Genomic DNA, 12,176 nt, shown 5'->3' with positions numbered 1-12,176 from the left:
AGGGCATATTCCACACACCCCTACCCCTCTCCCCTCCACACTGCCTTATCAGAGACTCACTCTTTAACCACCTACAAACTATACTATTCCTGCTCTTGCTCCTACTACCTCATAGTTGTGAAATCCAGCAGCTTCTACTAGCCCACTTCCCTACTAAGTCAACAACCATACTCCCATCCTCAACTCCCATACTCTCTATCCTACTTCTCTGTACAATTCTTATACATCTCATAGTTCCATACCCCATTTCCCTCACCACTAAACTCTCTGCTACTTCTCCCACCTCTATTACCTTGCCTATTCCACCCAGCTGCTATTCAGACATCTCCCCCAGCCTATACCAACTATATCCCCTCCTCCAACACAAAGTGAATCTTATCTCCACAATATCTAAACACCAGTTCAATAAATTAAACTTCCCAACTGTAATTTCTCAAATACATTACTCCAAACCCACCACTAACCAAATGCTTTCACGTGTTACTCTCAAAATATCCACCATGCCCTTCCTTATCCAGCATCATATACCCTAATCCTGGACCCACAGCAGTCAACCATCCTACCTCACCCATCAACAACAATTCCCACAAGTCATTATATGTAGTAACCCTCAATCTCCAAAGCATCCGTAATAAAATTACAGACTTCCATGGATCTCTCACTAACAACCAGACATAATTGCCACTACTGAGACCTGACTAAAACCCCATATCAAAGGCACAGGATTTCTTCCCCCAAGCTTCCAAATGATATGATTTGACAGAGCCAATAACAAAGGAGGAGGCGTTGCCCTTCTGTTTGCCAGCACCTACAATCTACTCCCATTTACTAACCTCATACCACAGTTTTCTAATGCAGAAATAGTTATAACCTTCTTCAGTATATGAATAACCACAACAAATTTTTTATCATTGTTCTCTATATACCCCCTGGAAACAGCATACCCATATTAGAAGACATCCTAGCCTGGATTTCTACCAATATCAAAAATGAGACTATAATACTAGATGACATAAACATCAACTGACTAGAACGCATCTCCAGCAGCACAACCTCAAATATCAATCTCTTCAACATCACCCCGCTCATTCTCTCCTTAACCAGACCTAAAAAAACATTGACAATGGATCCATGTTAGACTGGATTCTGGTCACTAACCTTAACAAAATATCCTCAGCCAGAACACTATCTATCATCCTCAGTAGCCACCTGCTTGCCTTTATAAACCATGCTTCCCCTCCTGTCAAAGTCAACATCATTATAAACAAACAAGGAACCTCACCTCATTCAAACCTGTACCCTTTAACAATATTCTAAACACAACAGACTGGCACTCACTAAAAACCCTCCCTTTCGATGAAGCAGTTGAGTACTTCAACACCACCTTTATGAACACACTAAATAGCCTCGCACCTTTGCATCAACAAAGAATCAAAATTAACCATGCCCCTGGCTATCCAAGTCCATTAAACGTCTTATACATGCCAGAGATAAAAACTGGAAGCTATGGCAAGCACACAAAAACATCTCGGACCTACTCAAATTCAAAGAACTACACAAACAGGCAAAAAAATAGTCAACAAAGGCAAAAAAGAACATCACCTGAAACCACAGTCCAACCACAAACAAAACCCAAAGAAATTCTAGAAATCTGTTACTTATAGGTTCATAGGTTGATACTAGGCTATCTGCCCTAGGGCATTTACAAGCCTAGCCAGAGTGTGTTTGACTTTCGCCACCCTTCTTAGATTAGTTGACTGTGCCTCTGTATAGTAGGTCATAGAAGATAGCCCATTTAAGGTTAGTTTACCATGCCTCTGTCTAGCAGTGACACAGAAGAGATCCCAGGGGTAAATTTTCGATCTCCCATCCAAACGTCAAGATTCTTCTTGAAGAGGATCATTGAGGGGCTCTGTCTGACATGGATTGGGATTTTGTTCCAGAGTGAGGGGAGCCTCTGGGATATGAGTCTGTCCCTCCAGCATGTTCTATTTATTTCTGTGCTGAGGTTTAAGTCACTGATGGATTTGGATTTCTTGAGGTGGAGCATGTCCATTAATTCTGGGTTGGACATGGCTTTATACGTCAGGCACAGATCGCCTCTGAGTAGGCAGTAAGCAACTGAGTAGAGCTGGAGTTTCTTTAACCTAACTGCGTAGGGCATCTGTTTGAGTCCTTTGATCCTCTTGGTGAGGAACTTTTGGGGTCTTCCTAGTTGTAGCAGGTGTCGGGTAAGGTACATCCCAAATGGGGCATTGTATTCAATTATGGGCCTGATGAGTGATGAGTTGAGGGGCACAATGACCTCTCTTGATCTAGATGTGAACCCCTTCGTGTTAAGGTGGGCTATATAGAATGTCTTTCTAACCACTTTGACAATGTGATTGTCAAAGGAGAGATTGCAATCTACTTGGGTCCCCAAATCCCTAATTACTTCTTCCGTACTTAATGGATTACCACCTATGTGGTAATTTGTGGGCACTCTGTTTTTCCCAAAGGGGATGACTATGCACTTTTTGGCATTTAGCTTTAGGCCATGGCTGTGGCACCAGTTATCCATCTCTGTGAGACCTTTTTGGAGGATGCTTGTGTCAGCCGGCGAGTTGATTATGGCCTCCAGTTTGTAGTCATCTGCAAACTTTGTCAGCCATAGTCCTCCTGTGTTAGCCTGTACTCAGAGAAATATATACCGAACAAGAGAGGTCCCAAGACTGAGCCTTGTGGGATGCCACTTGTAACTGGTTTAGAGTCTGACATGGCACCTGCAATTCTGACCATGTGGGTTCTATCCTTAAGCCAGTTTGCAACCCATCTTGTGACATAGGGGTTGATATTTAAGCTGGTGAGCTTATTTATGATGCCCGAGTGGGGTATTGTGTCGAAGGCTTTTGCAAGGTCAAGGTAGGCTGTGTGGACTACCTTCCCTTCGTCTATGGCCTTGGTGACTGTTTCAAAGAAATTGACCAGGTTCAAGAGGCAAGATCTTCCCTTAACAAAGCCGAATTGGGTAGGATCCAGTGTTTGGAGGTTCCCAATGTCTTTGTTTATGAGTTCCATGATGATATGCTCCATAGCTTTGCAGATCAGCCTAGATAGGCTTATAGGGCGATAGTTTCCGGGGTCCGTTGTGGCACCACCTTTATGGAGTGTGACCACTGTTGCTGTACGCCATTCTTTGGGTACATATACTTCACTACTTAACCCAAGCAAAAGATAAACAACCCCTGCCCCCTTCCTGAAAAATCTCTAAATGAAAGAGCCTCTCTTGTTAATGCCTTCTTTATCAACTCTATAGCCAACATCACTGCAAAATTCTCTCAAACTAACTACCCCACTTCCCACAGTTTCCCAGCTACAACACTCACATACCCCCCCTTCTCTTCTAACACCCATCATTCACACATAGCCAATAACCTCCCAACTCCCACATTCACTCTAAAACCTATCTCTATGCCAACTATAAATAGACTACTACAAAAGCTAAACCCTTTCCCAAATGCCCCAGATGATATACCTTCAGAATACCTAAACATGGCTGCTGACAGTATCACTTACCCCATAAGCATGCTTCTCAATAGATCCATATGTGAGTCTTATGTTCCCAAAACCTGGAAAAGGGCTTTCATCCTCCAACTCCTTAAAGGAGGCAACAATACTGACATCACTAAATTCCGTCCCATTGCAATTGTTTCCCCTATCTCCAAAATCTTAGAAAAATACATCAATGTTCAACTTCTTCAATAAGAAGAGCCCATGAAACTGGCAAAGTTGTCTCCACCATCATCCTTGACCTATCTAAAGCTTTCTACGCCATTTCTCATGAATTACTCATCACCCAACTTTCTAAAATCGGTATTTCCCTCCCCACACTAAACTGGTTCTCCAGCTACTTAACTGAAAGTCAACAGGCAGTCAGATGGGAAAACTCCATCTCTCCTTTTATCAATGCACCTACTGGAGTTCCCCAGGGCTCCATACTTGGACCACTCCTATTTAGCATATTCATAAACAATTTCCACTCATCTCTGCCTCAAGGCTCTGTTATACAATATGCAGACGACTCTACCATTGTCTGCTCAGCCAACTCCATGTCTCACCTACTACAAATAACTCAAAAGGCCTTCTCCTCCACTGAATCCTAGATGCACAATAACAACCTAGCCCTGAGTTCTAATAAAACCAAAATCATGTTATTCACCCCTAAGAAAACAACCTCCTTAAATAAAACTGAATTTCCTATCTACTCTCATAGTATGGCTTTAATCGCAGTCATTAACCACACAAAGCTCCTTGGAGTCATTATCGATGAACACTTAAAATTCCACCTGCACATACAACACAGCATTCGCAAAACACATCTTAAACGTGGAGCTCTCTATAGACACAACAACTTCCTAAGTCCATAAACAAAAGCAACCCTAGCCACAGCCTACCTATTACCTTCAGTCATCTGTGGTGCCCTTCTGCTTACCAACATTCAAACCTCTTCTAAATCCAAACTTGAGACATATTACAACAAAATTGCTAAATTCGCAACAAATTCTAAATATTCCACCCATCATTGCATAGCTCTTAAATCACTGAAATGCCTCAAACTACCAAATTCTCTCTCCTATCTACATCTAATCACAGTTCATAAAATGCTCTTTAAACCTCTAGATTGCCCTGCCCTTTGTTCTGCATTTAGCTAGTACCACCCAAAAAAGTCCTTTAGATCATGGGAACAGTGCCGAAAACCAAAAACCAAAAAAACAGGTAATCAGGTAATCCACAAGTAGTCAAGGTAGTCCCAAAATAATGTCCTGAACGTAAGTTTATTTTCACAAACACAAACATTTTCGTTACTGTTAAGACAGTAACTTCTTCAGAGAAACTAACAAGAAAAACGCGCCAAGTATTTAAACTTGCAGTGGCGCCAATACATATACTCTACGTCACATTAATTCATAAAAAGCCATCCACTAAATATCGCTTAGCATACAAAATGTTTAAAAACTGAACTATAGTTAAAAGACAATTTTTAAGTGTATTTTAAAAGTGTTTTTAAAATATTTTGAAAGGCTATTGTAAATCCAAACTAACATTCACAGTTTACTATTAGTAAATAACTGAATGAAAAAAATTGAATAAAAAATGCTTAAAAAATTGTTCTCAAAAAATACAGGAAATTGTATATATTAAAAACATTATATCTGTCTAGTGTCTAGTGTTACATGTCATCTGTTATTATTTAAAACACTGTCCCATCTCTGAAACTAATGTTTGACCAATAATGGGGAATTTTTGATAAGAATCGTAAAGACTACACATGTGAAATAATACAGTCTATTGTGTACCTAAAATGCGTGTTCACTAATTAGGTTACATACTTTATAAATAAAAGTGAGCAAGAATTATACGTCACTAGATGGACAATGCCTACTACTACATACATGTATCTATTGATATAAGTAAACTTTAGAATTCCCATAGAAACCTAAAATAAATAAAGTAAATATAAAATATGAAATACTTATTACAGTGTTTAAAAATCGCACATTAAAAGTTACAGTGTGAAATTCACATATATTACCTCAGGAAACTTTTCAATTTCAGTATGCTAGTTATATTACAGTTTTCGTTCAAGCCTGGTGCACTAAAAGCATCCAAAGTGAGTTGCCACTCTAATTCACACACCTCTAATAATATGGGAAAAGGGCCACCTCTAATGTCAAAAGGAACATGATCTATGGCTAAAACGTGGAAACTATGGCCAGGATTTATACTGATATGTTTTGTAAAGCGTTTTCACTTTTGTTCTTCCTTATAGCATAAATATGCTCATACAGTCTTTCACGTAGCTTTCGGTCAGTTTTTCCTACGTAAAAGGCTGGACAGCAATCACAAGTTGCCAAGTAAACAATAGATCTAGACTCACAGTTAAGTTTATGGTTTATAAAGTATTTTTTGTTCCTAATAGTAAAAGAGTTTGCCGGTTTCAAGTAACTGCACCATTTACATGTACCACAAGTAAATGTGCCCTTACTTCTTGTAAACGTAAAACAGTCCTTTCCTCTTTCTAGTAACATTTTAAGATTGTTATCTTTCTTATAGACTATGGTAGGACTAGGACCTAGTTTTTCTGCCAGTAGTTGGTTACTCTTGATAAGGTGCCAGTTTTTAAATACAATAGACCTGATCTGGTCAGAATCTATATTAAAGGTAGTAGTGAAACTGGTATTGTAACGTCCAACCAATTTGGTACACGAATTACCCTGATCTTCTGAGTTGTTAAAAACCAAATTGTTAACTATAATATTAGTACCTTCCACATAAGTAAGCAGTTCGTCTTTACTTAGTAATGGGGAATATGTTCTATTTTTAGGTTTTAATTCAACTTCCTGAAATATGTCATCAATTAGTGTTAAAGGATAACATTGGTTGATGAACATATCCTTCAATAAATGGCATTCTGTATAGAATGCTGTGTTTAAGGAACACATCCTAGCAGCTCTGATGAATTGGCCTTTAACTATAGACCGTTTTTGTTTGAATGGATGTGCACTTGTAAAATGCAGGAATGAGTTACAATAAGTAGTTTTCCTGAATATTGTCGAAAAGTATGAACCACTTCTAATGTCCTTACTTAATTTTACATCTAAGTAGTCTATTTCTTCAGTAGTGAAGTGATAAGTGAATTTAAAAAATAGAGTGGTGGAATTAAAAAAATCAATCAGGGAAATAGCTTCATCTTCCTTACCTTTAAATAGAATAAAGATGTTGTCAAGAAATCTAGTGTAGTACTTAATTCGTGGTATAATATCGGAGTTGTTAAAAATATAATGCTTCTCCCAGTAGGCAACAAATAAATTTGCTACACTGGCACCGCATGGTGAACCCATTGCAATTCCTTGTTTTTGTAAGTAATACTCTTTATTAAAAATAAAAAAGTTAGAAGTTAGAATAATATCTAACAATTCGGTAACTAGGTCAATTTCTCTTTGGGTAGCATTTAAGTCTTGCATTATTAATGCTATCCATTCAACAGCCTCAATATGGGGTATAGAAGTATACAGATCTACCACATCTACTGTTAAAAAGTTGAATGTGGCGTCAAAATTGAGGCTGTTAATGTTACTGAGAAAAGTCCAAGAGTCCTTGCAAACTTGTGGAATTAGCTTTAAATATTGAGAAAGAATATTATCAACCAGTATTGCACATGGGTATAACATAGAACCGCGGCCATCGATTAGAGGTCTCATAGGTGGGTTATTCTGATCTTTGTGTATCTTTGGTATGCCAAAGATTACAGGAGTTTTTGGAAGAGAAATGTCAATATAGTTATAAGTGTCAAGGTCTATCTTAGCTCCTATAAAAAGATCTCTAAAATAACCTCTAATTCTAGAATAGGTAACGCTCATTTCATTAAGTGAGGACGTAGCATAGGCTGGGCTGTCTAAAACTGACCTCATTTTCTCATTATAGTCTGTAATGTCAAGAATTACAAGCCTGCCACCTTTATCTGGTTTAATAACTCTCACTGGGGAAGAACACAAGTCATTTAAAGCTGTTAACTGGTCTTTAGAAGTATTGAGTTTGGACTTTAGATCATGGGATCAAAAACTCCTGCAGGTTCACAAACCTAATCTCCCACCTGGCCAGCTGCATTACTCTTGCTCAATAGTCAAAAACTGGAATGCTCTGCCTTTTCTAATAAGAACAACTGGAAACCCTACCTCCTTTAAAACATCTCTACCCAATCACCTAGCTTCAAGCAGGATATGCACCTGTACTAAGCCCCCTAGATTTCACTTGCTATACCACTTCTTAACTTACCCTTTTTCACTTGGTTATATAACACTAGTCTAAAAACAGAACAAAGAAAATTGTTAATGTAAATCTTTATTTGAAACGTTAACTTGTGAATTTTACCATTATTGATTTTTACTATGTATTTTGTACAAATCTCTAATTATTTCCTGTTCTATACAGTTTATACTATTCTTTTTTGCTATGTATTTTGTATAAATTTAGTCTTGCAATTCAAGTCTTATAATTTTAACTGTTAAAATTTTGCATTGTGGAGCTTTACAATTTTGTACGGTGGAGCTTTTCTCCCCAGGCCTCCACTGAAAATGGGTTCTCTATGGCTCAGTGGACTGTCCCGGTAAACAAAATGCAAATAAATAAATAAATAAATGTAAAATGTACAACGTCTAAAGTATCCTTCAACAAGATATTAATGTAAATCTAAAACATTAACTAGCTCTGCCCAGATGATTAAAAATTAAGTCTGAACCAGAGAAGGAAATCATTCACATGATACCCTGTTAATAAAATTGTATGTAGACCGCTTCAAGTCCAGCTCAGCAGACACTTAGTAGTTAGTGCAGACCATTGAAATGAAAGGGAAACATTAACCTAAAAACACAAAACAGGTGAAGTAAATACGTAGGGGCCTGTTTTGTTTTATAAATGAAATGTCTTCTCTGTGTTTTGGTGAATTGGTATGTAACTTGTCACTTTGAGACTTATTATGAAAGTTGTTCTCTAAACCTTTAAGCACAAGGTGTTTTATATATTGCAAATCACAGGCCCCCATCCAAGTAATGCACTGAGCACTCTGATTATATACTAAAACTTGAAGGAACATGGCCAAGCTATTGAAAGATTCATACCTAAAAACCTAGCTATAACAAAATTGCTGTACCAAGGTCTTTGCTTATGAACCCTGCTGTCATAACTAAGGGAACCTCAAGTTACAAAACAGACAGCAACCACTGTAGAAGTGCATCAGAAACCTAGTAACAGATATAGTAGCTGTAACACATCTTGTAGTGCTTCACAGATGGCGGTCAGAAGTGACGTGTATATCTAACTGACAAACACTTAAACAATTCATACCTCCCATGCTTTGTTTTTAACTACTGGTATGTCAGGCATGTAATTCTAATCTTTATATGTTAATCAGGCAGGCCTATTTGGCACACAGTGCCTTTTCAGTGGTGACCTGGAGTAATGCCTGGTTAAGCGACTTGCTCATGGTCACCCAGGAGACATAAAAGGGATGAGGAACTCAAACCCTGTAACACAAGGGATATGTCTCACAGGGTACAGATGCTTGACTGCATCTTTCACTGAATCACAATTTGATGAGCATACTTGTGCGAAAGTGCTGTTCACCGAAGCAGCTATTCACAGAAGCAGCACTTTCTCGTAAGTATGCTTGTTGTTCTGGTCGTACTATGGTGCAGTAAGGCAAAATTCCCTTTTCCCCACTGAAGTGCGACCTTGGAGTGAGAATATTAAAGTAGAGGGGGTGTGGGGGTGCAGCCCCCCATATTGGGAGTTAAGGGGCTTGCCCACCTGCATTCAAGTAAATTTTGTGTGTTTTTTTTAAAACATATTTTAACAAATGCACTTTTTCAATGAAAGTGCTTTCATTAAGGTGTGTTTGGTGGTAATAGATTCGGGATTTTGAACTTTCTTTCAAAAGTCCTAGATCCATTTAACAGCCCTAACAACTGCATCAACTGCCAAATTCTTCCAATACTACACAGATTTATGACTTGTTTTCAATCTAGTACAATTTGTTTTTGTATTTAAAATGGATTTGAGAAACCACCTTCCAAGTTTTGCTCTTAAGATGAATTTCCTTAACCCAATTCTGAAACATATAACAACTTGGTTTTGATGAATCACCTAATCACAGTAATATATGGTATACAGTGACTCTTTTGGGAGGTCAGTCTCTCTCTCTTAATCCACTATCCTCTAAGAGTCGACTTCCAATTATTCATTCAATCTGTTGTCTCTCTTCCAGAGCTGCTGCTCCAGATATAAGCCCAATGCACAAACTGTAAATCAGCTTACTTTTGCACTCCTTTTATACAGCAGTTACTGTTTCATAAAGTGAACCCACTACAGCTAATACAGCAAAGTTTCCCCCTGCTCTTAAAACAATGTTCTAAATTAAAGTGATAGCAAAACTTCACTGGTTAATGCAACAAAAGATCTGCTCTCTACTTAAATAAACACATTTATTTTACTTATATCTTCATATGAAATGCGCTTATTTACAACAGCAGTTTTATTTACAAATTTTAAATCAAAATACAGCATGAATTACAATATTTACACTCATTTTGTCAATTATTTTGTGAGTCCTGCCATGTTATAATATAGCTGACCCTCCAGCTTGAGGTTATTGGTTTCTTGCCAGTTGTCTGACATATTGGTCTTCAACAGGACATCCTAATTGTGGTGGGTGGATCCAAGTTTGTGCCATACTTTAAATGACTTTAAATAATGGACTAATCATGCATCAGTATCTTACTGGACAATAAATGTTCTCTGACAGGGTACTAACATTCAGATATTGCCTGGTACAAAACAAGTCATGCCATGAAGCATGTTGTTTAGCGAATGTAAAATAAAAAAAAAATAAAGTTTATGTGTGTGTGTGTGTGTGTGTGTGTGTGTGTGTGTGTGTGTGTGTGTGTGTGTGTTTATGTGACTGTTTGTGCATACGTGTGTGCGAATGCATGCTTATGTGTATGTGTGTGAGAGAGAGAAAGAGAAGAGAAAGATCCTGAAAGTGATGCAAAGAGAGAGAAAGTGAGAGGTTCAGCTCATACTGTTCAACTTCGTTGATCAAGGGCTTTGGATAAAGGTAAAAATGTGAGGAAAAAAGGCCTAAAATCAGGGACCTGTTTTAAAATTAACCTTATAAACATACATTTTCAGCTCATTAAGAAGTATGAAACTATAATGTCTGACTTCACTGACCATCAATAATCCTCACTGATTTACCAGAAAATTAAACATGTCCAAATGACAAAGCAAAATTAGGGACAATTGATTGACACTGAGTTGGTGAATGCCTCAAACATTGGGGGGGGGGGAGTGATTGCCTTGCATTGTATGAATTTTCCATTCATTTGATCAGAATGAAACAGGTAAAATGTACCAAGTCAAGAAAGCTGTAACTGATGGGCACAATTTGTGTGTGTGATTATGTGTAAAGGATGAGTTTCTGTGTGTGTGTGTGTGTGTGTGTGTGTGTGTGTGTGTGTGTGTGTGTGTCTATGTTTCTGTCTATAATTTTGTGTCTGTCTGGATATACACGTGTGTGTATGTGTGCGTGTATGTGTGCATGTGTGTATGTGTGTGTGCATGTGTGCACACGTGCACGCATGCGCGCGCGTGTGTGTGTGTGTGTGTGTGTGTGTGTGTGTGTGTGTGTGTGTGTGGGTGTTTGTAGACATCAGACATCAAATACTTTCATACGTTCATATAAGTTATAAAAGTATTTGTAAAGATTAAATTCTTTCATAACTTTTATTTTTGATGTAAGATACTTCCTTCAACAACAAAAACCTATTGTACAGTAGGTCTGAAGCATTAGATGGGGGAAATATTTTAAATCAAAAATATAAAAAGTGTATATACTGATACAAAAATAAATGCAAAGCACTTTAAGTGATAATGTATTTTTTAAGTGCAATAATGCCCCAGAAAAAATATACCTTCCAGGGGTGGTGAAACCTGACATCGCAGGCCTTTGTCTTCACACCACCTTTGGACAGTACATAATGTCCCTTATAATACCGACCCTAATGGAAATTATTGCTTGCATATCCAACTTAATGCAGATGTGTCTTCTAGCTTTTCATCACTAGTAGGCATTAGCAACTCACTAAATTTCTGTTCACATTTGTAAAATCACTACAATTTCGGATTGTCTTACTAGCCTTTGGGGCTAACAATCGGGGTTATTACACTCATTTTTGACACCTCTATGACTCATAGTTTGAAACCATTTGTTTACTATTGCAGATACAGCTTTTTGTTTTGATTCTAGCATTTTGTAAGGTGTCAGGTTAACCTTTTCTCCTCAGATAGTTTGAATATGGTGTTGAATCACATTTTTCAGCCAGGGAGCTTTGGAAATGCATCCTTTCTCCTTAGCTGAAACTCTTATTTCTTGTTTCCATGGCTTTTATGGAGAAAAATCAGCCAGAATTGCAGGCATAATAACAGTTTTTTTCTTCACTAGAGTTACTAGTCTCTGCTGATCAATTACATAGGTTTGTACTCCATCCATTGTTTCAAAACTTTGATATGATATATCTGTTCTGGTCTTCTCTTACCTACATTTTAACTCTCTGGTTTGGTTCATTTATTCATTCAATTAT

This window comes from Protopterus annectens, chromosome 6.part0 (assembly GCF_019279795.1).
Source record: "Protopterus annectens isolate FY-2018-M chromosome 6.part0, PAN1.0, whole genome shotgun sequence".
NCBI classification, from domain to species: Eukaryota; Metazoa; Chordata; order Ceratodontiformes; family Protopteridae; genus Protopterus; species Protopterus annectens.
Note: the sequence above shows the minus strand (reverse complement) of the source record.